Consider the following 26,307-nt stretch of genomic DNA (forward strand, 5'->3'; position numbering starts at 1 on the left):
GGCTATTTACATACTTTCACATCTCTGTACTTTTCTGTCTGCTTACCTTACCCGGTCCATGTCAACCATCATAAATGCCGCACAACCATTTCATCTAAGCAAACATAAAATGCACCATCCAGCCCAATCCCATTACTCTTAAGGTGGGATTTACTAGTAGAGGTAGAATTGCAACTTCCATAGGTTTGGGTATATCTTTCCCAACTGCAATTGCTCACATGGTATCTTTTGCAGGTTGAGAACAATGTCCGCCAGTAGTTCTCTGTTAACATCCTGGGCTCTGCTATCCTGAGAAGGGGAAGTTATGGGTAGTCTGATGAAGCTGGGAAGGACTTCGATAAACAGTAAACATGCTGGGTTCCCCTATTTTCAAACCTCATTGCTTAATTCCACACACCAGCATACATGTCTCCATGTGCCATCATGCATAGATGGCAAGCTGCCACAAACATGGATGAAGGCATGTTATCTGTCCCAGAGATCATGCGACAATAGGTTTTCCTTAAACTGAGCCAGAGACAGGTATAGAATCCATAGGGCAGCGGGGACAGATACGGCTCTCTACACTTCTCTATCATGTCCTTGGAATGCTCTTCAGGCCACACCCCTCTCCCCAGGCCACACCCCTCTGCTTTGCACTCCCAAGTGTTTTTGCCTGGCTGGAATGTGTCCTTAAATCAGGATAATACCTCCTGCTTGATAATATCCCAGCCTACTGTACAAAGGTTGCGTTTGCATTCATTGTTCTGCTCATTTTCGCCTCTGGCTCTGCCTGCCAATAGCATGTGGCCCTTGGAATGCTGCCCAGAATTGTATGCGGCCCTCATGCTGATCACACTTCCTCATAATTGCCATGGGATCATGGTTATTTTTCAAAACCAGGAATCCTCTAAAAAGCAGAGGTGCCAAAAGGAAGCCAAATTGCAACATTGCCACCATATATGTCATCAAGAAATGCTCCTTGCTTTTTCAAGTATTGGGAGCGTGTGATGATGCACTGCTTCTCAAATGGTGGAGAGCATCCTGTTTGCCAGAGCTAGCACATTTCCTCATTCCGGATGAAGCATGAATGCTTTGGGAAGAGTTCAGGGCAAGAAGAGCTGTCCTATCCCAGCTTTGTGAGTGCATTCCTAACCTGCCCATTCTGAAGATTATCCGGATTCCAAAAGCTGGCAAAGCAGTCAGAAGGGACTGTCTTTCCCTTCCTCAGAAATTATGCTGAGCCTTTGGAATCAGCAAGCAGAGCAGAGATTTAACCAAGTAATTGCTGGCAGGATTTTGCACTGCAGCAGCGCACCCGTGCCTCCATACTGGGATCCGTTGTGCAATGCCGCATTTCACAAAAGCAGCAGCAGCAGCAGCCTGCCCCAGCATGACTAGAAGCAAGACTTCTTCACCCTACTTCCAGGTATTATTGAGGCTTTTCCCCCCACCCCGCCCCCATTTATTTCCTATTGCCAAGTTGAAAACAGGCTTTTGTAAAATCTGGTGGTTTCTCTCTGTTGTGCTTTCTTGTGCTGCATTATGCTATGAATATACGACGGTAGCGACAGTGTGTGTGTGTGTGTGTGTGCGCGCACACACACACACACACAATCTGAGCAGGATATTATACTGTATGAGCCATTTAGAACCCTGTGATTCAGCACACTTAGAGCTATATGTGACTGACACGCCAATGAGAATTGCTTCCAAGCGAATGGGATTTAGGAGTCCAGGGCTGCAATCGAACTCAGTAGCATGCCTCCCAAGGATTATGTGTTGCACCATAATATCCTGATTTACATGGGAGTAAATCCCACAGATTTCAATGGGATTTACTTTCAGGTAGGTTTGCACTCTTAGGAACAATTCTCCCTAGTGAAAAAGGCTGCAGTCCTCAGTTCGTATATATCAAAGTAAGTTTCAGTGGGACTACTCTAAAGTCATTTGGATTTGATGGCTTAAGTTATCTGCACAGGTTTGCCAGTGAGATTTTCAGAACTCAGAGGTTTCATAAAATAATACACTCCACCCACCTTGCAAGCATGGTTTAGTAGAAAACTACCTTGGATTGCTTATCCACCCAGTGTAATATGGATGTAACTGAAATTATTGAAGCTTATGGAGTATATGCTGTATTTTCCCCCAGTTAATACTTAGGTTCGTTTCAAGCATCTTTTCCTCTATCAGACTGAGAATGCAGTCTAAAACACCTAATGGGTTGCATGGCTTATACAACAAGAATGAGAAGTAGAGAAATAAATAATAATAATGCTGAATTAGCAAAGGATGGAACAATGCACCTCAACATAGCAAATCAAGACAGTTCATACAAAAAGATCTGGATTTGCTAATATTTAAATGCATTTTTCTGTCCCACGTGTATTTCTGGATAGGTTATTTTAAAAATAAAATAAAAATTGGGACATTTTATGGGACAATTGCATATGAGAGGACGTTGCTTTTATTGAATGCCTCCCATTCTCTAGAAACATTATAGCTGCCTCTTTGACATGCTTTCTTAGTTCATGCAGTCAGTACTATGGGGGATACCGGGCTGGGGGGGGGGATAAGTGTCAAATTAAGTCTCTATGTCATAATGTTAGTCCCCCTTTTTTGCTGTTAAGTGTTATTAACCTTCTATTAACATGTAACTAAAGCTACTACAAAGCATCAAGACAAGTGCAACGTTCTTCTGTCAATGCTGAATAAAGCCATTGTTCTAATACTCTGCAAACCTAACGTATTATCTTCTGCATCCCACCCCTCCTCCTCTCATGTCTGCTATTACAGTACATGAGTGGAAGGGTGTGAGCTTTTATAATGAGATAAGGAAGGTAAATGAAAGGAATATATATATATATATATATATGATAGGGAAAGGGAACAGGGGAAAGTTCTGGTAAGAAGTCTCCTTGGTGCTGTATCTCTCAATTTGGGAAATGATGGCATCGTGGTGTGCATAACAAATTCTGTACCAATTTAAGAAGGATCTATTGTCGAACTGCATGCATCCAAGACTAAAATATAACTTGTATTTTGATAAAAGTTTCTAAACATTTTCAATAGGGTTCAGTCCTACAAGGCTTTTTTGGGGGTGGGTGGGGGAAGACAGACACTTTTTTGTACGTTGTGATGCTGATATTAGGTCCCATCTTAGCTTGGGGCTTACTTGTGTTTATATAGTCACCTGGGCTGCTTTAGGTGTTGTCTCAGGTACTCACCTGAGCTTCCAATATATTGATGCGTGTCACTGATTTTTTTAAAATAAAGTATCAACAAATAAAGAAATACAAGCTAAGATACACTTTACATATTTAGAATTTTGTTACTGATTTTTTCCCTATGATTCTTGGATGTCAGGAGTTGACCCGCATGTACTTATTTAACTAAATCAGGGAGTGGGGAACCTGCAGGTGCTGAAGGACTGCTCCTCAAATCACCCACAGGGCACTAGCTTTCCTATCCCAGAACTAAATAGAAGATATTTGGCCAGCCAACTTAGGATCTGACCCTAGAGGCAGTGGAGAGACCTCAGGGCTGGATCCCTTGTCTAGGGAACTGCATGATAACAGCAGCAATTATTGCCACCCTAAGAAAAATCAACTTGCAACAGGACAGGAAGGATCCTGAGAACTGATTCTTACACCATTTGTGGTATAGCACAATAGCTGCTTGCGTGTGATTGAGATATGCAATAAACAGGTCTTGCTTGAACGTGGGAGATCACATGGGATAGATGAATGAAGTTGTAACTTTCTACTCCAGTGCCTCAACTCCCAGGCGACAGACAGCACTGGCCTGGAAATAACCATAACATCTTCTCCTGTCCCACACAGTCTCACCCTTCCAAACGTTACTAGTGCAACATGGTGTGTAACATCTGTGTAAAAGTGGCAACCATTATGTCACACAGGTTGATATAAGCATCTCCTTGAAATGTATTAAGAACCAATGTATACCTCTTGCCTTGTGTAATGTATTAATACATTCAAGATCCAGGGCTTACCTGGGTGTAAGTCCCACTGGACTCAAAACTGACATACAGATGGTGCTTTACAAATTACAAGAGGGACAAGACCCTGTCTCAAGGAGCATACAATCTAAAAATCAGGATGTGGAGGGAAGAGTAGAAATATGCAAACTCACTTCTTGCACTGACTATCAATTTGTTGCTCCCTTCTGCAAATAATTACTCATTTGAGCAGCTGTACTCTCATGGGCAGTGTATATTGTCAGAGCAACAATCTTATGCAAGATTCCCACCCCTTTCCTTCTATGAACAGGAAAAGGAATAATAATCACAAGGTTGCAGGGGTTTTGTTTTTTTTAAAGTGTCCCTTAAGAGCTGAATTTCAAAAACAATAGATGGAAGATGCTAACAATTGCTAATGTTGTTTTCAATTGCCAAAATGCTGCTGAATTTCTTATGTGTACTAAATTTTAGTCCCAAGGATGGAATATCAAGTGATAGAAAATGTACACATTGCTCCTATTTGATGGGGGCAACATCTGCTTTCTGTTATCTGCCACTTGCAAAACAGTGTTTTGTCTTTGGGGAAGTTTTTTTCCCCATCAGCCCCTTTTCTTGGGTCTTTAAGCAGTTAAATCTCCAAATAAGTAATGCATGCATCTTGCCTCTAGTCCACATGAAGTAATATGAATTAACTGATGAGACTGTTTGTCCCATCTATCTCAATGCTATGTACTATGACTTCTAATTGGAAATGCCAGGGATAGACCCTCAAACTTCCTGCACATAAACCATGTGATCTGATACTGAGCTATGGTACCTTCCCAAATACCCCTGCTCTATCTTGCCTCCCTTCCACCTCCCCTTAATCACCTATCCAAACAGTGAATATTGTTGAGTATATTTTGACCTGCAGCCATCCTATAAAGGTTTTGCCCTAATATGGATTTCCTTTCCTTTCTGTGACTAATTGTTCTATCATTTTATTAAAGTTATTAAAAGAAAAGAAGTTATGGCCAGTTTCAGAAGCCAGTGCCAGGCAGGGTAGCACAAACCACAGCAGGATGGAGAAAAAGGGTTGGTGGTCTCAGGTATCAATCTTGATGTGAGGATAGGTGTGGCAAATGAATGATTTCCATATACTGTATAAAATGTTGGGAAGATGTAGGAGAATTCGACTCTGGGGTAAGAGTGGCAACATTAGAAATAGGTTATAAGGTAGGCTCTGTTCCAAATTAAGTTGGGTGTGTCCCCCCCCCACGGTAAACAAATACAACAAAGGTCACTGTGCTTAGCTGGTATGTACTGAAGCTTTGCATAGAACTGTCTGCCTCTGCCTCTTGTATCTCACAATTGCACCTTTTCTTATTTATTTATTAAATCAAATTTAATACAGTCTCCACACAAAAATAAACATAGCATTAAGATTATACTGTCATTTTACATAATCCTAGAGCATTCATAGGCACTCCAGAGACAGGTTTCCAAAAACGGTGGGAGAAATTTGCTATCTGCTTTCCTGATGTATGAAAAGAAGGGGGGGGGGAGGTTTAATCAAAGGTGTCTCTCTCTGTAAAAAATACCTTTTGCTACTCTTCTAAACTCAGTGGGTTGATCTGAAATAGCCACAGTCCCAGATATTGCAGCTGTGAGAGTAGCCACCCACCTGCCACAGTGGTGATAGATAACACCGTACCAATTTATTTTAGTGCCCACACTGCTGGTTGAATAGCAGGGTGCAGATGAGGAACCAGGTGTCCTTTGGACTCCAATTCTCATCAGCACCGGCCAATCCATGGTCAGGGATGATGGGGAAACCACCCACACCTGGAGATCCAGGCGACCCGCGTCCCCGGAGTAAGGAGCCTTGAGCTGAACCTCCCCCCGCTCGCTTGCGTGACTTTGCGGCTAGGTCTCGCTCACCCTAACCTACCTCACAGGGTTGCTCTGAGGACAAACGCGCGAGGAAGGGAAAGGAGCAAGAAAGAAGCAACGCCGAGGGAGTGGGGGGAAAGGCGGGCTTAGGAAAGGCAGCAAATGGAACGCGCGAAACCTTCCTCAGAGGAGGAGGAAAAGCGTTGCCTTTTAAGGAGCCGCGGTCCGCGCGTGGCGCTGACACGGGGAGGAGGGCAACCCTCCTCACGACCACGCTTCTGCGCGGGACCTTGCGAGTCCTGGCTCGAATGCGACGCGCGAGGCGGCCCTTCGCCAGGCCCTACTTTGGCGGGCGAGGGAAGCAAGAGAAGGCGGCTGGGGGAAAGTCTGCGGAGGCGAGGCGAGCGGCCAGGCCCTCCTTTTCTCCTCCTCCTCCTCCTCCTCCTTCGCCACCCTTCTCCTTCCTCCTGACGTCAGGGCCGCCCGCCCGCCCGCCAGCAGGGGCTGCTGCTGCCGCTGCTCCCCGCCTCTCATTGTCAGGAGGAGCCCCAGCACTGCAGCCCTGCGAGCGGGCCGGATCCAAGCGGGCCGCCGCCGCCGCGCATCGCGGAGTGGGGGGCCCCGGGGGTCTCCGCTGCCGCAGCCTGAGGCGACGAAACCCTGGGCTGCAACTGCAATTGCTGCTGGTTGGTGGCGCGGCTGCTACCGCCGCCTTCGCCGCTCCTCCAGAAAGTCCTTGGCGGACTTGGATCCTTCGATTCCCGGCTAAGTTCCTTAGGGGAAGGAAAAAGGTGGCGGATTCGGCGGGGAGAAGAAGGAGGTAGGCGAGGCGATTTTGATTTTCTTTGGGGGGGGGGTTGCTATGTGTGAGTTGGGTCAGGGTGGGATCGGGGTGCGCTTTGGGGGTCAGGGCAGGAGGGGAAGTTGCGGGGGGCTCTTCCTCCCTGCCTCCAGATCGCCCTTTTCCGCCTCCTCCTCCTCCTCCTGGGCTGATTTCTGGGCTCCAAGAGCGCTGCCAAAACCAAGCTGGGGCTGGGAAGGAATTCAAGGCATCCGCTTTGTTCAAGTTGCCAGTGTGTGTAGACAGACCCTTAAAAAAACTAATTAGCGACTGGAAACTGGGAGGGTTTCCTGTGGCTGGGTTCTTTTTCATCTTTCTTTTTTAAAAAAGGATGACTACTTCTTTTCTTCTTTTTTTGTTATGTTTCGAGTTTTTGCCCCTGAAATCTTAGCTTGGGATAGAGGAGAGAGAGAGAAGGCTGAGGATCTCTCTCTCTCGCTCGCTCTGGGAACTTCCCAAGCATCCAAGTTTCTCCCCGGGTGTCTCTAGGAGAGGCCGGGCCCTTTCCTGCAGAGGAAATGCTTCGTAGGAAAAACGGCTTGGCGGTAAGAGTCGGGGATGGTGCACCGTTCCCAAGGATGCAAGCGCAGGCGAAAGGGATCGGCTTCCGGCCCGATCCTAGCCATGCTTTACTCAGAAGTAAATGTCACGCAGTGGGAGTTGCGAGCAAGGAGGTGCGCATCGGATTTTTCATTTTGGCAGCATAACCGTAAGCGGGTTTACTCGGAAGTAAGCCCCACTGATTTCAGTGAAGCTTAACTCTAGAAGGATATTTAGGGTTACACAGGGATTGGCTTCAGTTGAATCTTCTTAAGACTTCTTGTTGGACTAGATTTGTATCATTATTATTCCCATTCTCTAGAGAAAAAAATATGTAATTGTTGAGTTGGAATGGACATGGCTCCTTCACTTTATCTACACAACAACCCTGTGAGGTAGGTTGGACTGAGACTGTGTGTGTGTGTGCATGTGATCACCCAGTAAACTGCGAGGCAGAGCAGGATATAAACCTGGATCTCCCCACCATCACAGCACACCATGATGTAGACTGAACCCCATTGAATTCAATAAACATGCATAGGATTGGGCTGTAATCCTGAATGTACTAAATTTAGAGCAGGTCCTAGAACCATAGAATCATAGAGTTGGAAGAGACCACAAGGGCCATCGAGTCCAACCCCCTGCCAAGCAGGAAACACCATCAGAGCACTCCTGACATATGGTTGTCAAGCCTCTGCTTAAAGACCTCCAAAGAAGGAGACTCCACCACACTCCTTGGCAGCAAATTCCACTGTCGAACAGCTCTTACTGTCAGGAAGTTCTTCCTAATGTTTAGGTGGAATCTTCTTTCTTGTAGTTTGGATCCATTGCTCCGTGTCCGCTTCTCTGGAGCAGCAGAAAACAACCTTTCTCCCTCCTCTATGTGACATCCTTTTATATATTTGAACATGGCTATCATATCACCCCTTAACCTCCTCTTCTCCAGGCTAAACATGCCCAGCTCCCTTAGCCGTTCCTCATAAGGCATCGTTTCCAGGCCTTTGACCATTTTGGTTGCCCTCCTCTGGACACGTTCCAGTTTGTCAGTGTCCTTCTTGAACTGTGGTGCCCAGAACTGGTACTCCAGTACTCCTCATTGCAATCCAGTGAATATGGTTCAGAGGAAGTACCCTTTTGGGGTGTTGTTTCTCATTTGAACAAAGCTACTGGAAAAAAACTTCTGCCTCATATTGTGATTCTGCTATCGACTTCCTGAGTACCCTTGGAAAAGTCCCTTTGTCTTGGACGAACTTTCCCAGGCCTGAAAAGGGGAGTAATTGTGTTTCATACCTCACAGGTTTGTTGAACATTAGTGCGGGTGGAATAACATTATGGGTTCCACCACCTTTTCTATTTTCTGTTGGTGCCTTTCACAGGGTTGCGATAGACATTCAGCAGATATGGCTTCCCTCATTGAATGCAGATCTGTGCCAGCAAAAGCTGCATCTGTAGAATTTCTGCCTGTTATGCAGTTGTTAAAAGTACAGGGAAGCTGAGCTGGAAAAAAGGTTGCAATGTAGGATGGGTGCACGGCTACGAGGAGGATGCTAAATCTTACTGTCTGAATTGTGTTTGGACTCTTGCAATCAGGCCTGTGTGCCTAAGAATTTGGGAAATGGATTTCCCTGTGGTAGGCTTGTCATTGCTAGCGCTAGTGTGGCTTTGAAACACTTTTTTCATCTGGATTATATTTCTGTAGTTCTGCACTGCTGTCTTTATTGTGTTTCTATCGCACCTTTCTTCCAAGGACCTTCGGGGCACATGGCTCTTCTCCACTCTTTTATCCTTGTGACAATCCTGCGAAGTAGGTTAGGGTGGAAGAAAGCAAATGTTGCACAGTCATGTCACACGCTTCATGGTTGAGCAGGGAGTCAAACTCAGGATCAGTCTGACACCATTAACAGCTAGAGTCTAACCACTATGCAACACTGCCCACGGTAGAAATGCCACTCAAGGTTCTTAGTCAATGGGTGGGGAGCCTGTGTTCCTCCAGATGTTGTTGTTTTACAGCTCCCATCATCCTCAACCACTGGCCATGTTGGCTGGGGTTGATGGGAGCTGGAGCCTCACTATAACTGAAGGTCCAAGGTTCCCCACTCTTCTTTGATACATCTTGCCAAACTCTGAGTGGGGGCTGCAAACTTTGTCTTCACCTACTTGAGTTGAACCTTTCCCTTCACCAATTTTGGAAAGGATTTGGGTGAAAATGGTGGAGAGACCTGTTGCTTCTTGCCCCAGCCTTGGTGACTGCAGCTTTTGCTCTAAGGTTTAAGATAAACAAACAAACAAACAAACACAGAATGACATGTGAGGACTCCTGGTTTTCTTTGCTCTCAGATACAGTTCCAAACAACCTCCATTTAAACAAGAAAAAATCAACACAGAAGCTGGACTACTCCAAAGAAGAGTACTTTGGAGTAAGGAAAAGCACTGGAAAATGTTGGTTGGGCAAGGCACTGTCAGTTGTAGGATATGTCTGCGTGTCTTTGCTTTGCTTGGTTGGCAGTGTTGTGTAGTGGTTACAGTGATGGACTAGAATCTAGGAGACAAGGGTTCAAAATTGATACTTGAATATGAAGCTCACGGGGTAACCTTGGGCCAGTTCACTGTCTCTCAGCCTACCTTCCTGTGCAATGTTGTTTTGAGGGGGAAATGGGGAAGGGGGGTATCTGAAAGCCCTGTTTAGGGAAGCTTTTAATGTTTGACAGACTATTGTATTTTAATATTTTGTTGGAAGCCGCCCAGAGTGGCTGGGGAAACCCAGCCAGATGGGCGGGGTATAAATAATAAATTATTATTTTTATATTTTTATTCACCACTTAGAACCCCTTGGAGGAAAGGTGAAATATACAGTAAATGTAAAAAAATAGGTCTGCCGTGAAAGAGAGAGCAAATCTTCTTGGTGCCTGGCAGAGCAGGGAATCTTTAAATGTAGTAGAGAGCCGAGAGTTGTTCTGCGTCAAAAAGACTTATTTTAATCAGACTTCACCCCCAGGGTAGAGATGCTTTTGCTCAATTTACTCTGAGGAATTTTTCTTCTTCTCCAGCTTCTTCTAAAATGAAACCATCTTTCCCTCGCACACAGGGGCAGATTCTGGGTGTGAAGCTAAGCAATGTTTATTGCCTTGTAAGTCCATTTTTGCTCATTCTGGGGCTGACGAGCGAGCCGACTGACGACTCATTACTCCCGAGAGGAAACATGGCATTTGTTTTCACTAAAGAGCAATGGAATTTAGCACTTTTGGCTGTGGCTGGGCTATTGTCTGCAAGCAAAAGCAGGCCAAGGGTTTCTGCTTTCCTTAATTATTAATTGCATCTGGTTTCTCAATCAGGGCCACAGGAGTAAACTACAGGTACTCAGCAAGCCGTAGGCAAGGCTGGGGGTGGCTGTGGTGGGGTGATGCCTCCCAGACTTGCACCCCCTCACTCTCATAGCTAGAAGGACAGGTGTTTGTCACATAAGAGACCTTTTCTTTATTACCGTTTGTTAATGTTGGAGTCAAGACAAAAAAATGGGTGTTGCAGGGTAGGGATTTCGACCCTAAGGATATCACTTGCAGTGGATGAAAGAGGCAGGCTTGTGGGGATGGGCTGTAGGTCGGTGGTTATGGCATCTGCTTTCAATGTGAAGGCCCCAGGTTCAACCTTGGTATCTACAGGTAGGATTGGGACAGGATGCTGCCTGAAACCTTGGAGAGCTGCTGCCAGTCAGTGTAGACAGTACTGAGCTAGATGGATCAGAGGTCTGATTCAGGGTTCGAAATTAGCAGGGCGCCAGGTGCATTTTGCACCTAAAGATTCTCTATTTGTGAGCTCCTCAACAAGTCTGAGTGCCATTTTTTTGCGCCCGGCTGACACTCAAGGATTACTGAAATTTAAGTGCTTTGAAGCCTCGAAGAATATGTTAAAGATAGACACTATGTTAAGGAGTTTAACAATAAAGAGTACAGTTGTACCTTGGTTCTTGAACAAGTGAGTGTTCCGGTTTGTGAACATTTTTTGGAAGCTGGACATCCGACGGGGCATCCGCAGCTTCCGATTGAGTGCAGGAGGCTCCTGCAGCCAATCGGAAGCTGCACCTTGGGTTTTCAAATGTTTTCGGAAGTCGAACGGACTTCCGGAACAGATTCTGTTCGAGAACCAAGGTACGACTGTAGACTGTTTTGAAAACCGAAGTATGGTACCAATATCTTTATTGTAAACACCAAATTAAACATGCATTTATGATTTCTGATAAAAATGTGATATTAACAATGTGTCTCTTATGTGAATTGCATATTAGTTCATGCTTATCAAAATAATAAATAAAAAGTCTTGCCTACCCTGCTCTAAAAAATGGCGACAAGAGATTCTGTTTTGGCGCCCACAAGCTAGTTTGCAGGAGCCTTTGGCTCCTAGCTTTTCTATCCCAGTTTCTAACACTGGTTTCGGATGTGATATAAGGCAGCTTCCTATGTTCCTATGGAACTGATGGCATAGAGCAGTGGTGGGTCACATCTGGCTCTCCAGTTGTTGTTGGACTGCAACTGCTATCAGCCCAGCCCACTATGGTCAGTGGCCAGGAGTGATGGGAGTTGTAGTTTGGCAACATCTAGGAGGCCACACATTCTTCACCTCTGGTCTGAGGCTTTGGAGAGCTGCTGCCAGTTGTGTAGGCAACAGTAGATAAATAATCTGACATTGTATAAGGCAGCTTCATATGTTCTGTGTCCTGTTTTCTGGTAATACAAAATGAGGAATGTGCACATATTAAGCAAGGAATGATCGTGGGTCTTCTCATTTTGAGGACCACATTAACTGGTTGCTTGTTTTATCATTTTCATGCATGCACATTTCAGTTGTGAGACTGAAAGTTCTTAGGTGTTTTCCCCACTCTCGTTCAACACATTCTGCCCTCAGGCTGCAAGGGATGATAGGGAAGGGTTGTAGGTCAGTGGTAGTACATGTAATTTGCATGTGAAAGGTCCCAGGTTCAAACCTCATATTTTCCAGGTAGGGTGGGAACAAATGCCTGCCGGAGACCCCAGAGAGCTGCTGCCAGTCCGTGCAGACAGCACTGAAGGAGATGATACCAATAGTTTGATTCGATATAAGGCAGCCTCTTTGAAAGCAGGAACTGGTATATGATAGATGTGGCAAGACTTCTAAAAAAGCAGTGTTGGTCCTAATCATAAGCGTGAGTGTACATGTGTACCGTTTGTGCTCTACTCTAGGCAACTAAATATTGGGGGCTGGTGCTTCCCCTGCAGCTAGTCTCTACAGGTATTGTTTGCCAATACATATGGGCACATTGGTTAAGGGTGGATTCCCAAAATGTGTGTATTCCTTAACTGGCCCTCAACTGTTATCTTGAATTTATCTGTTCCATGTATCATATTTTTAGTTGAGCAATGTACTGAAGGCCACAAGCATTGGCTGGTAGAAGATGAAACAAAGGAACATGTTTTTGGTTTTTGTTTGAATACTTCTGTACGGAGGCAGGAACGTAAGGCAGGCTCCAGATTCCTGTAGTTCTTTTCACTTTTTTATTTGCACTGATTGCTGTATGCAAGCGGATGGCCAACGTGGTGCATTCAAGCTGTTTTGGACTACAATTTCCATCATTCCATGGTGGCTGGGGCTGATGGGAGGTGTAGTCTAAAACATTGGGGGGAGGGGAGCACCGTGTTGGCTACCCTAGCTCTGTACGCTCAACAGGGAACTGGCAGTCACTTTATTTTGAGTCCACAGCCCCTTTCAGTTGGCTTCACTTGCTGACTGGGTCCTATACAAGCTGAGACATGGGCAAAGGGCTCTTTTAACCCCTTTGGTCCTGGTGTGGATAGTTTTGGGCAAAGGCCTCCCTTCTCCGCTTAGCTGCTGCTTCCTGTGTGTGAGCAGAAGCAAATGAAAGCGAGCATCTCAGATGCATGGAAAATGTAAGGGCTCAGCATCAGATGCTTTGGCTATCAGCAGTTTGGAGGAGGGGGTAAAGAATATTGGCCAGCTGAGGTCCATAATGACTAAAGGCCTTTGCCCCAAAGCTGGTATAGCTATTCATAGTGAGGATGAGGTGAGTGTTGGGGTCTAGATGAAAAGCTTCTGAAGTGCTTGATTGAGCATCTATGTAGGGATCTTGACATTGGCTGAATCTGCTGAACTGTTCAGCATAAGAGAGGATGATTGAGTAACAAGATGTTTCCATAGCTATTCTGAATTTTTTCTTCTTTGAAGGCTGTAGGACAGCAACCAGTTATACCTGGGCTTTTCAAACCTTCTTGCAATAAGCCTTTCCTAAGTCAAGAAACAAAAGCTTGATCCCAACCCACCTGTGCTATGAAGATAAAGCCAACTGTTTTGCAAGGTGTGGAGGCAAGTAGATTGGTGGGAAATAGCGAAAGCAAGGACCAGAAGAGAACAAGGGTAGGCTTTAGGATTAGAGAAAGGAATGGAAAAGTAATTCCTCAGTTGATCTCCACCAGACAACAGAAATATGTAGCTGCTGGTGATAGGATGCTTGGAACTGGGTGTGTATGTGTGTCCATAAGTTAACAGGCCCATTCAAGAATAATAATAATAAAATCTTAACTGTAGGAATCAAGGAAAACAGAAACTGAAATTTAACAACCGTTTTTGTTGGGATAGCTGTCACGTGTTTGGAAAACCTTTCCAAAGCACTTGAAGTGATCACAGAAGAGACACTTCTTATAGATACTGGACATGATCTTTATTGGGGGTAGGATAAGGGCAAAGCTGCACAATTATGTAGGCAATGAAAATCCACTCATTTTGTTCTGAACTGGTAGTCTTGAAATTATCTGTTCCATTCGTCCTGTTTCCAGTGCCAAGGTGTGAGTGCTGATGCTTATGTAGGGAATCATGTTTATGTAGGGGAAATTGTCACCATCTGGGCACAAGAGGAAAGTATATGGTTGTAGAAGTGTTGTTGTTTTTTTAGCTCTTGGGGGGACATTGTGAGAAGGGGGGGAAATCACCCCAAAAGCCCAGTGATGACTGAACATGCTCGGTAGCTATGAACCAATATCCTCGGACTGGATTGCTGGTGGAATCTATGCCGTAGTGTGGGCAACAATGACTAAATTAATCCACCCAGCTGTTCTGAAATGGTAGTTATCTTTAAATTATCTAATCATAAAGGCTATATGAGTTACCCCATTATTCATTTTCTCTTCCATCTGCGATTAAATGTCAGTCATTGTATTTTTTGGTTTGCGACATGGACACTTTGAGATGTAGTTCTGAAGAATTGCTTAAACTTCTTGGGGTTTTGGCAAGAAATCTAAGAAAATACGACTTTTTCAGAAGATCTACTGTAATAATAGTGGGCATACGTTACTTTTCTTTAATTATTTAATTAAGGCTGCCGTTTTATACTCACTTCCCTGGGACTAAGTCTCATTGATCCCAATATTTCTACAGGATTTATACCCTTCTTTGCCTAGAAAAACAATTCAAGGCTGCTAAATTAGTTGAACTTCATTCCTATTGAAATCAAACAAAACTTGAGTTAACTAACTTAAGCCCCATCTGCACTGCACATTTAAAGCAGTATCATACCATTTTAAACAGTTATGAATGCTTCAAAATAGTTCTTGGATCTGTAGTTTGTTAAGGGTGCTGACAGTTGTTAGTCCCTTCACAGAACTACAATTCTCACAGTGGTTTAACAGTCAATCCAATGTCCCAGGGAACTCTGGGAATTGTCACTCTGAGGTGAATAGGGGGTCTCCCACAACTCTCAGCACCGTTGGCAACCTATACTTCCCAGGATTCTTTGGGGGTGGGAAGCCTAGTTACAAAGGCTAAGCAAGGTGAAACCGTGAGATAAAACACAACTGATAAAAGGATAAGGGCAGCAGCAGAAAATAAAATAACTATATTAGCACCTCATCCCAACAACATAAAACCTTATCAGCTGGCTACGAAAACAGTACAGTTGCCGGAGGCCAAATGCCCTTCTAAAAAGACAGGCCTTTATTGTTCAACTAAATACCCAGAAGGGATAGGGCGGCTTGCTGCAAAAGAGGACAAGGCTCTTGTGCCTTTTAAATAGGAAAGTTCAGCAAATGTAGATGTCAGTGGTGGCTGGTCCCCATTGATCCTGGTGGAATGGAAGGTAGGCAAAAAATTGTAGGGGGAACCTGAAACTACAATAGGCAGAGCCAGCAGTAGGTGTGACCATTCCCAACCCCTTGCCATTTTTTCCCCTATTGGTCCCATTCCTCTACTTTTAACAGCAGCCTGACATGTGGAAATTAAACAAGCAATGCTATTTGTGGCATGGGAAAAAACCTTAATCTTAGTCCCACTGTGTTCAAGAGGATTCACTCTTTAGACTAGGAACATGGTTTCAGCAGCTTAGTTTTTGCATATCAGGCTGCTGCTGCTGCTGCTAAACTCATAGGAGCAGGGGTGGTTTTTAAAAAGGAAGCAATCCTTTCTGCTCCCAGGTATTCCAGGAAAAAGCCTCAGGCCATTTGCAGGGGAAAGTAGAGTTACCAGCTTTTTTCCTCCTTCAGCTTGATGCCTCCAAGGAGCACCACTCACGAGACAGTTTTACTTCAATTCTGAGTCCCATGAACATGCCTGAACTTGGTCAGTAGCTTTCAGGGAGGACCGACCACTTCATCAGATGTATGGAGTGTTATCCCAAGTTTCACTTAAGGCCCTGTACTCTGTGTTGCTCAGAGTTCATCTGATGACATGGTTGGTAGACCATGAAAGCTTCTGCCATATGACATTTGTCAGTCGTCAGTCTGCTTGTGCCAGTGCCACATAAGGATCTTGACTTCAGGGCTGAATAATGGTGCATACAAAAAAAATGTGCAAGGAAAGAGTGAAAACGTTTATTCTTTCTCCATACCACAAGTCTCTGCCCCCCCCCACCTCTCATCCCTCTAGCTTCTATCAGTTTTGAAAGATAGGGTTAGCCCACGTTTCATGTAGCCTCATACCTGGTGTTACTTAGGAATTCTACGAAGCCGAGGAAATCAGTGCAGTTTTGAAATCAGTGGTTAAAAATCAGTGCAGTTTTGAAAGATTCAGTCCACCGTCTTGGTTTAGACCAGGGGTCAGCAACCTAAGGCCTATGGGCCACAAGCGGACCATGGGGGTCGTTTAACCGGCTCACGAGCCGCCCCCGAACCGAGCCGCCTGCTTGGCGAGTCCACAGAGGGATCTCTGCTGGAGTGAACCTGCCCAGGAAAGGTAAACCTTGCCAACCCCTGGTTTAGACAGTATCCCGTTGTTTCCAAACATAGGAAATCCTGCTCCTTGAAGCAGGTACCAGCATGCATAATTTGGTTACAATATCTTAAGAGGTACCCAAAGACAGTGGACAAAGTTTGAAAATATATAGTACATACACACACACACACACACACACACACACAGAGAGAGAGAGAGAGAGAGAGAGAGAGAGAGAGAGAGAGAGAGAGAGAGAGATTGGTATACACCACTGAGGTTTTCTTAAGAGGTACCCAAAGACAGTGGACAAAGTTCCAAAATATATAGTACACACACACACACACAGAGAGAGAGAGAGAGAGAGGGGGGGGGAGAGGGGGAGAGAGAGAGAGAGATTGGTAAACACCACTGAGGTTAAAGGAAAATGGACTGCAAGAGTTCTCCAGGGCATCTTTCCCAGCCATCCTTGGAGAGGTTGAACCTGAAACCTTCTGCATTCAAAGCAAATGATCTACTATTGCACTATGATCCATTTCCCAGTGACTTTTCATCTGCCCACTCCAGGGACTGAAGATTCTTAAGCGAGGGATTGGATTTGCCTAAGTGGTTGCATTAATGAGATTTGAACTGGGAACTTCAAGCATGTAGTTCGTGCATTGGGTAACAAGGGATATTTGAACTTCATTGGGGGTTTTTTGGAGGGGGCCTCTTCTAATTGGCTGGGCATCTTGCTCTGCTGTGACTTAAGGGGTGAACAGTCATACAACGTGGAAATCTATTTCATTAATCTTCACTTCAGGGGCAGGCAGCTTGTTCAGCGTCTTGCAAACTCATCCTGAGCTGACTTATTCTCCCTTCATGTATTTAGCAATCTGCATGAATAAGAGTGGACAAGTCCAGTCTTGCTGGCTGAAGTAACAAAGGTTCCAGGTATTGTGCATTCCAAATACTAAGAAAATAATCATCATGGTTTAACCCCACAAAATCAAATCGGCGTGGAAGAGAGGATAATGGAAAACATTGGCATGGCACCCGTACAACTAGCTACTGTGCAATGTGGATTATAGGCATCTTCACCATGGAAGAACTCAATGAAGAGTCCTGCTTGATCAGACTAAAAGATCCATCTAGCAAGAAATACTGCAAGCACACAAATAATCGACAAAATTATTAGCGCTCTTTCTTTTATAGCCTGATTCCAAACATCCTTTTTTGGAAGTGTCCCATTGAGTTATTAGGAAACAATCCTAACTCCTTTCCACACCACTTCAGGCCAGCACGGCTTGATGGAGTCATCGCTTCATCTGCACGTCTTCCATGCACAGTGGCTGGGGTGGAAGACAGTGGTGGGCAGGCAGATTATTGTGCCAGACTGAAGCTGTTGCACAATGCAATCATATGATGGGAGTAGGGCTGGCTCAGCCCACCCCTGAAAAGCCCCATTTTAGGGCTTTTTGGAGGCGCTTCTGCTTGCATGCTTGGGTGGAATGGGGAGTTTGTGACAGTGGAGTTATGCTAGCATCACTTTTCAAGTGGTGGGCAGCAGGAGGCTGACGATGGCTTGCAGGGATGAGAGCAGTCCAGGCACCCAGCCAGAAATGGGTCTTGAGCGCTCTGTTAGTAAATATAAGAAAGCCCTGCTGGATTGGACCAATGTCCTGTCCAGAAGCCCACACCCCAGAATGGCCAACCAGGTGCCTCCAGAAAGCCCACAACTGGGACACAAGGGCAATACCAATATCCCTTCTTTTGTATGTTGTTCACCAGTCCCTCCCACCAGATGTCAAAGAGAAACTACCAGACTTTTAGAGGACATCTGAAGACAGCCCTGTTTAGGGAAGCTTTTAATGTTTAATAGACTATTGTATTTTAATATTTTGTTGGAAGCAGCCCAGAGTGGCTGGGGAAACCCAGCCAGATAGGTGGGATATAAAGAATACATCATCATCATCATCATTATTATTATTATTATTATTATCATCATCATCATCATCATCTGGATATTCACAAAAGTATTTGTGATTATAATTAGGAACATGTTCAAATTTCATCCCTCTGCCTTTGGTAATATTTTTTAGATGTTCTGCTGAAGGAGCTTTTAAATCAGATTGAAGAAACTTGGATGAGCTTTTGAAGTGTGTAGTTCCTAGGCCGTTCAAGGATCAGATTTTCATCACTTCATTTCTCCATGCCTCCTCCCCAGCAAAGAGGTCACAATTGTGATAGGTGTAGATAGAAGTCTCTCTTTCGTGTACACAAACACACATAGTTGAGTTGTGTTAGGAGATGGATTTGCCTAAGGAAATACATGTAAAAAGTCCTGTGGCACCTTGAAGACTTAATACATTTGTTGTATTTAAAGTGCCACAAGTCTCTCTTAATGTTTGCTGTAACAGACTCACCTGGCTAGACCTCTGGAATTAGTTCCTTAAGGATCTGTGGACAGATGGTGTTGGGGGTGGCAGCATTTTCTTTCCTTCAAGAAAGAAGAACTTAGTATCTTCAGTGGCACATTCTGCATTGGTGTTTCTGCCAATGAACCCTTGCATAGCGCAGAAGAGTTTTAGGGCTCACTTTCAAGCTTGTTGGCTGTTTCTGATGTTGTCATTGAGGAACACCTGATAAAATTACCACGAACCTTATGGTTTAATTTAACTATGGTTTGTGGAAACAAGCCAGTTGCACGTTATGTTTTCGATTAAGCAGGGTTTTTTGTGTCCTCTTAATTCCAGAAAACGGTTTTCAATCTTAACTATGGTTCGTCAAATGAAAGTCTCAGGCTCTAATGCATGGCTTTGTTGCACCACACAGCACTGAAAGGTCCTGTGCAGATGCCCCTTTCACCAGTTAAACCCAGCTGTATCTCGGATCCAGAGGCTGCGTGGCCTGGCTTCTTCTAGCAACACTTAGAACCATAAGCAGCTGCCTTATACCAGGTCAGATTATTTGTCCATATTGGCCAGTATTATCTGACTGGCAGTGGCTCTCCCAAGTTCCGAGGATGATGTCTTCCACATCATCGATCCTTTTGACCGTGGAAGCAAAGGACCAAATCTAGGACCTTCTGTATGCTAAGCATGCTTTTTACTACTGAGTTGTGGCCTTGTGGGCAGGAAAGCAAAATTCCATGAGCTGCAGGCTTGCAGCACCCTATTCTTAGGCTGGGGGCTGTTGTGACTGGTTCAACCAGTTGCAAAACATCTCAGCCAGGAATGGGGAAGTGTTGGTGGTGGTTCTGTGACTCCACTCTCTCTACCTCCCAGGCATGTTTGGGATTTTTCCAGGGCTTGGCTGCCTGCAGTGATGGGAAGGTGGAAGGGCAGATCAGCCCAATGTGTAAGAGAAAAGATATGGTTGGTGGCTCACAGCTGGGATCTTAAGCACACTCACTTGGAAGTCAGTCTTACTGGAACAATTGTATGGGGCTGTCTTTGCCAACATAATAATTGAGAGTTTAGAGAGTTATTAAATTACATACCTAGAGCTTCCATCTTGATTAATGGGGTATGTCCACAGGCTGTAGACACATTGCATTACTTGCATAATCTTATTCGGGAATATTTTTGAATGTCGAAAACATTGGGTTGCATTCAGCTAAGGCCTACTCAGCGTAGGCCCGTAGAGATTAATGAACCTAAATTAGTCATGTCTATTAATTTCATTAGCGGGGACGCGGGTGGTCTAAACCACTGAGCCTAGGGCTTGCCGATAGGAAGGTCGGTGGTTTGAATCCCGCGACAGGGTGAGCTCCCTTTGCTCATTCCCAGCTCCTGCCAACCTAGCAGTTTGAAAGCATGTCAAAGTCCAAGTAGATAAATAGGTACCACACCGGCAGGAAGGTAAACAGTGTTTCCATGCGCTGCTCTGGTTTTGCCAGAAGTGGCTTAGTCATGCTGGCCACTTAGTCATGCTGGCCACATGACCTGGAAAAACTGTCTGTGGACAAACGTCGGCTCCCTCGGCCAGTAAAGCAAGATGATTGCCACAACCCCAGAGTCATTTGCAACTGGACTTAACTGTCAGGGGTCCTTTACCTTTATTAATTTAATTGGGTCTGTGCTGCGTAACACTGACATTGAATAGCACTCATTGATTTGCCCCTGAAGAATCTTGCCAGCAAATGGATATAAAAATTTGTGAATTGAAGAAACAGAATGACTATGGTTCATTTGATATTCGTTTCATCACCTTGTTGCACCCGCTTGCTTTAATCATGAGGTCTGGTAATGATATTTTTTTGTTGGAGACTGTGATTGAATTTTAGGGATGGGGCTGCAGGTTGATTTCATTATTCCGTCTTGTGGCAGCTGGATCAGTTCATGGTGTTTATTAAAGGGGTTGCTGGATCTCATGAGTGACGCCTGTGACCTCACATGTGGCTCTAACACATATGCTCTGTGTTGGGGGACGTTGGATATGAGCCCAAATTCATTTCTACACCTCACTGTATGTAGACAGAACATGGAGGGTGGGAAGGCTTTTGTGAATTGGGCCCAAACGGAAGTGTTATATGGTAGAACTTACGAAACCATAGAGTTGGTAGGGACCTCACAAGACATCTAGACCAGCCCCATTCTGATGCAGGAAATTGCTACTTCAACACCCTTGGCTCTGCTTAAAAACCTCTAATGAGGGAAAGCCCATCACTTCCTGAGCCAATCTGTTCCACTGTCAAACAGGTCATACTTTCAGGAAGTTCTTCCTAAGGTTCCTCCTAAATCCATTTTTTTGACATTTGAACCTGCTGGATCAGTTCTCCCTCTGGAGCAACAGAAAACAAACATATTCCTTTGTCTGTGTGACAGGCCTTCAGAGATTTGAAAATGCCAATCATATCATCTCTTGATAATCTCTTCTCCAGGTTAACACACTCAGCTCCTTCAACCTTTCCTAGTAGGACTTAGGGCCACAAGCATACCTGATGTTTAGAGATTTATTATACCACTTTAACTGTCATGGCTTCCCCTTCATGAATCCTGGGAACTGTAGTTTGTTAAGGGTGTTGAGACGCGTCAGGAAACCCCAATTTCCCTCACAGAGCTACAATTCCAGAGTTCACTGGGAAGAAGGATTGATTGTTAAACTGCTCTGAGAATTGTAGCTCCATGAGGGAAGTAGGGGTCTGCTAACAATGTGGGTGGTACTATGGGTTAAACCACAGAGCCTAGGACTTGCCAGTCAGAAGGTCAGCGGTTTGAATCCCCGTGACGGGGTGAGCTCTCGTTGCTCGGTCCCAGCTCCTGCCAACCTAGCAGTTCGAAAGCACGTCAAAGTGCAAGTAGATAAACAGGTACCACTCCGGCGGGAAGGTAAACGGTGTTTCCGTGTGCTGCTCTGGTTCGCCAGAAGCGGCTTTGTCATGCTGGCCGCATGACCCGGAAGCTGTACGCCGGCTCCCTCGGCCAATAAAGCGAGATGAGTGCCGCAACCCCAGATTCGGCCACCACTGGACCTAATGGTCAGGGGTCCCTTTACCTTTAACAACTTGCAGCATCCTGAAACTACAGTTCCCAGGATTCTCTGGGGGGTGCCATGACTTTTAAGGTAGTATTATAATGCCTTAAATGGATGGTGGAAATGTGGCCCTGGTCTCTGGGACTCTCACCATCTTTGTTGCCTTCTACAATTCCATCCTCCTCAGTTTCTTGTTGAGTCCATTTGCCATTAGTCCTCAAAAGTGCATGACCTTATATTTTGCTTTTCGTTCTGTTCTTGCTCCATTCATGAGGTCACCTAACTTGTTGTGTAGGAAGCTTCCTGATCTCTTTCTGTAACAAGACCGCCTACAAACTTGGTGTCACCAGCAGATTTCAGCAAGCTACTGTTTCCCATTAATAAAATGCAAGGCTAAAATAGGTCCCATCACTGAGAACTGAAGAACCTCCCCCAGCTTCCCCAAAACAGCTCTAGTTCTGCAATTTATCAAGGAATAGTTGGGCTATTGCTAGCAACATTTATTTTTCTCTGTCTGTAACGCCATTGAAAGCCAGAACAGCATTATTATTATTTTCGCTTCACAGAGGTATTTTTCTGCCTCAAATTCTGAGCCTGGAGGTCTCCAGCAAGACCCCAAATCTTTCCTCACCAGTGCCAATCCTGTCATTTTTTATACATGGCCAGTATTGCTTTTCCACCTGGAGCAGTAGTCTTCCAGGATATCAGGCAGAGATGTATGCAAAAGTATGAAACGTGCTTTTTTAAAAAAGCATTCAAAGAGCAAAAGCCATTCTGCCCCCCCCCCAAAAAAAACCCCAAATGAGAACAAAGAATTCAAAGTGGCCTCCAGAAGGCAAAGGATGTTGTGTTTCGGGACTTAACCCGCACTTCCTTGTCCCCCTGCTTTCCACCAAGGAAAAGTGCTCAGGCTGAACAAGCAGCGATTGGGGTTTTCTCTGGATTGACCTTTACTGCAATTTAGCACTAAAGAGCTGATTTTCCCAAGGAAAGGAGCAAAGCAGGAGGGAAACCGCTTGGACCTGTGCTATTCAGGCACGGGACAAGGGGAAGTGCGGACCAGCCCTCAGTTGAAAAAGACTACCTGGATGGAGGTGGGTGAACAGTGAGTTGAAAGCTTGAGCCCCTTTTGTATTCCAGAGGAAGGTATGGCTGACTGGCTGGCCCCCTGAACAGAAGCATTCCTGATATTGGGTGAGGACGCCTTTATCTGCATAATCCTCAGAATTCACATGATGTGGTTGGAGTTTATCTTCCTCCTGGACTCTAAATCCTTCAAGAGTCATTACAGTCCCTCCTTTTTTTAACTCTTTGAGATGTATTTTTTGCAGGTCTGTGTGGCCAGCAAAGAGGTACTCACAGCTATTGCTCTCTTGTGATGTCTCTTATGTCTCCAACATGCACTCTGTGCAAATGGCACAGAACCATGCTCTTGCAGGACTTTTCATTTGTTCCAGGGAACCTAGCTTAGGAGACTCTGTGGGCTCCCTGTTTTCTAATGTGTTTCATCTCTACAGCACCCTGGTTCTGCAACACTTGATCTCCCCCTTTTCGCTTTTATTTCTTTTCAATCCTGTCTGCGGTAATGTGGGTAATATAATACTTCTGGTATTTGTTGCATAAGAGCGAATATTGTATATAACTGAACACGTCTCGGGGCAAATGCGAAGCAGAAACAACAGAGTAGTTACACTATAAATGTGCTTCACTGGTGCAAGGGTTTTGCTTTAGTTGTGGGGAGATGGCCAGATGTGTTTAGAATAGTAATATTGGTATGTAATGCAGGGTTTCATGTTCTTACAACAACTCTGTAAAGTAGGCTGCTATTACTACCATCCACATACAGTGGTACCTCATGTTATGGACCGTTCCGGAGGCCTGTCCGTAACGTGAAATGCCCACAACTCAAAGTGCCGCATCTGTGCAGGCACGCGGTGCGATTTGGCGCTTCTGCACATGTGCGTGTGCCGAAACCCGGATGCAACACGAGGGATGACTGTCTTGCAGGCTAGGGTAGGGGCAGATTAGCTTGCTGAAGGCCACTGGGTTAGTGATTTGAGCAGACATTAGATCCTTCATAGTTTATACCTTGGCATCTCCTGGTAGGGTTGGTTGGGTGACATTCCTGTCTTAAATCCCGGAGAGCGACTACCAGTCATTGTAGAAAATACTCAGCTAGGTGGACCAATGGTCTGATTCAGTGTAAGGGAGCTTCCTGTGTTCCTATTTCTTGATTAATGTGGTAGAAAGCAGGCTAAAAATATACCGCATTTACTCGAATCGAATGCTCACATTTTTTTGGCCAAATTAGGTTGCAAAAATTAAGGTGCACATTAGATTTGACGGCACATTTACATCTGCCAGCAAATACTTCCTTTTTGTTTCGAGGTTCTGAAAAGTGAGGTGCACATTAGGCTCGAGTAAATACGGTAGCGAATCAAATAGTTTGTTTTCTTAAAAGTGTATTTCACAAAACGCATTTGGGCCTGGGCACATCCACTCAGAATCATCTACAAGCTGCCTTGGAATCTTCAGTCGAAAGAAATGTTTTAGAGAAAAACAGAATGCAGACCAAGACATCAGTACTGGGGAGGAGCTATAATTTGGAAGAACACAAGATCAGACAGTGAACCATCCAGTTTAGTAACCTTTTCTTCACAGTGGTCAACTCAGTCTTTCCCCCTAGAAACTGAAAATCAGGTGTTTTTGTGGCGAGGTGGATGTATTTGAAATTTCAGGAGATTGAGTGGTAAGACTTTTTGCCCTAGTAAATGTGAACTCAGGCCATATGGCACCATAGTATAATAATAATAATGTGTGTGGGTGCTGGGAGATTCTCAATCACGACTATTTAATTAGATTTACCTACACTTTCATTAAAGTGAGCTACGCTTATACGCTCCTTGTAATTCTTCAGAGCTCTGTTGGTGCAATCATTGACTCCTTTGTGTTTATTTCCGGTCACTACTTGTGTTCAGTCCTCATTCGCATGATCAGGCAGAAGTCAGCTTCATTCAGAACAGCAAATTCAATTCAGTGGAGTGAAAGAGCACTTAACTGCTGTTGCATATGGAAGTCGCCAGAGCTGAATTCGTACTTTTGTTTATTCTAGGAAACCAAACTTGACACCACAGTCGAATAAAAATTATTATTATTATTAACTTGGAAGTGAGAATGCTGCATCGGATGAATTTTATAGGGCTGGCATGCAGGTGTTCAGAGAGTTTAGTGGAGGTTGTGGGACATTAAGCCAACCGACCTATCCCATTGTTGGTCCCCTAGTAACTCAAAGCTAGCCACCACACTTTCCATCCTGAATGTCCCAGGCTCAGCCGCTGGCATCTCTAGCTATAAGAGGATCAGGTGAAAGAGTTTCTGCCTGTCAGAAAAGTGAATGCTGAGCTAGACAGGCCAGATAATCTGATTCAGAAGAATGCAGGGAGTGGAATGGGGTCCAACTGGTAGGCCACTCCCACAGGCCACGTTTGACCATTGGGTAGGGTTACGCACCTGTCAGTCACATGATGTCACAGTGACATCAAGCAACCCATATTCCTTTGCAGTTGCTGATGATCAGCAGTGCCTGCCAATCTGTTCTTGGGGGAGCTGCATATTTCTCTGCCCCCCCCCCAACTTGCCATTATAAATGTCATCAGTCATAGGAACTTGCAAGCCAAGTGGGGAGGCCAGGTGGGCCAGGGGTTCCTAATCACTCGATATAGGCACCTGAATATGTCTACCTTTCACTTTCTTCATTCATGTGTGCAATAAAGGATGGCTGGACCAGTTATGTGGAAGGCGTGACATACCTTGTGTGCACCAGTTGTTAATCGCAGGGCAACACCAGGTAGCTTACATGTGATCTGAGCCTAGTCAGGAATTTCCACAAGCCGAGAAATCTCCGTGCTAAATTAAATAAAGGGATACTCCGTTTTGTCTCCTGTGAGGGAAATGAGGCGGAGATAGTGACTGCCAAAATATCAGCTGCTGAACTTTAAAAATAAATGAATCTTTAATTAAAGAGAACCATAAAACAAATATAAAGCAGATCAGAAACATCAGAAACAGAAGCAGTTATCGTAGCAACAGTAAAAATACAAAAAGCAGCAGGTATCAGTTAAAATCCTGGGATATATATGAATGAAAATGTCTAAAACATGGCTCTCCAGGCAACCCAGTCAGGAAACCTACAGAGTGGCAGGGATATATATAGAAGTCTGGTGCCAGACTTAACAAATGGGTTCATTTAAAAAAAATTAAAAGAAAAACAAGGTAACATTTTCAGTGAATATATCCCCTCCACAGACACCTCTGTGATGATGATGGCATTAAAATATCCTGTTCTTCTTCAATAAAATTTTACGATTTACGATATCTTTATTGTCATTGTCCCATACAGAACAATGAAATTAAAAAATCTACATAAGACATTCAAAAACCCCTACAAACTCTGAAG

At 44.7% G+C, this 26,307-nt stretch overlaps 1 protein-coding gene across 2 annotated transcripts in view; it reads left to right on the forward strand.

Moving 5' to 3' along the window:
• Window positions 1-1,295: 1,295 nt before the first annotated feature.
• Window positions 1,296-26,307, forward strand: part of LUZP1 (leucine zipper protein 1) — a 68,551-nt gene continuing 43,539 nt past the window's right edge. The window contains exon 1 of one of the 2 annotated variants that reach the window (XM_081920556.1): window positions 1,296-1,408. The gene's annotated coding sequence lies outside the window, so the exon portion shown is untranslated. Of the gene's footprint in view, window positions 1,409-6,362; window positions 6,651-26,307 lie in introns of those variants that run through there. The other variant, XM_081920554.1, reaches the window with a different exon arrangement.

Source organism: Podarcis melisellensis, assembly GCF_964234715.1.
Source record: "Podarcis melisellensis genome assembly, chromosome: 8".
Taxonomy (NCBI): domain Eukaryota; kingdom Metazoa; phylum Chordata; class Lepidosauria; order Squamata; family Lacertidae; genus Podarcis; species Podarcis melisellensis.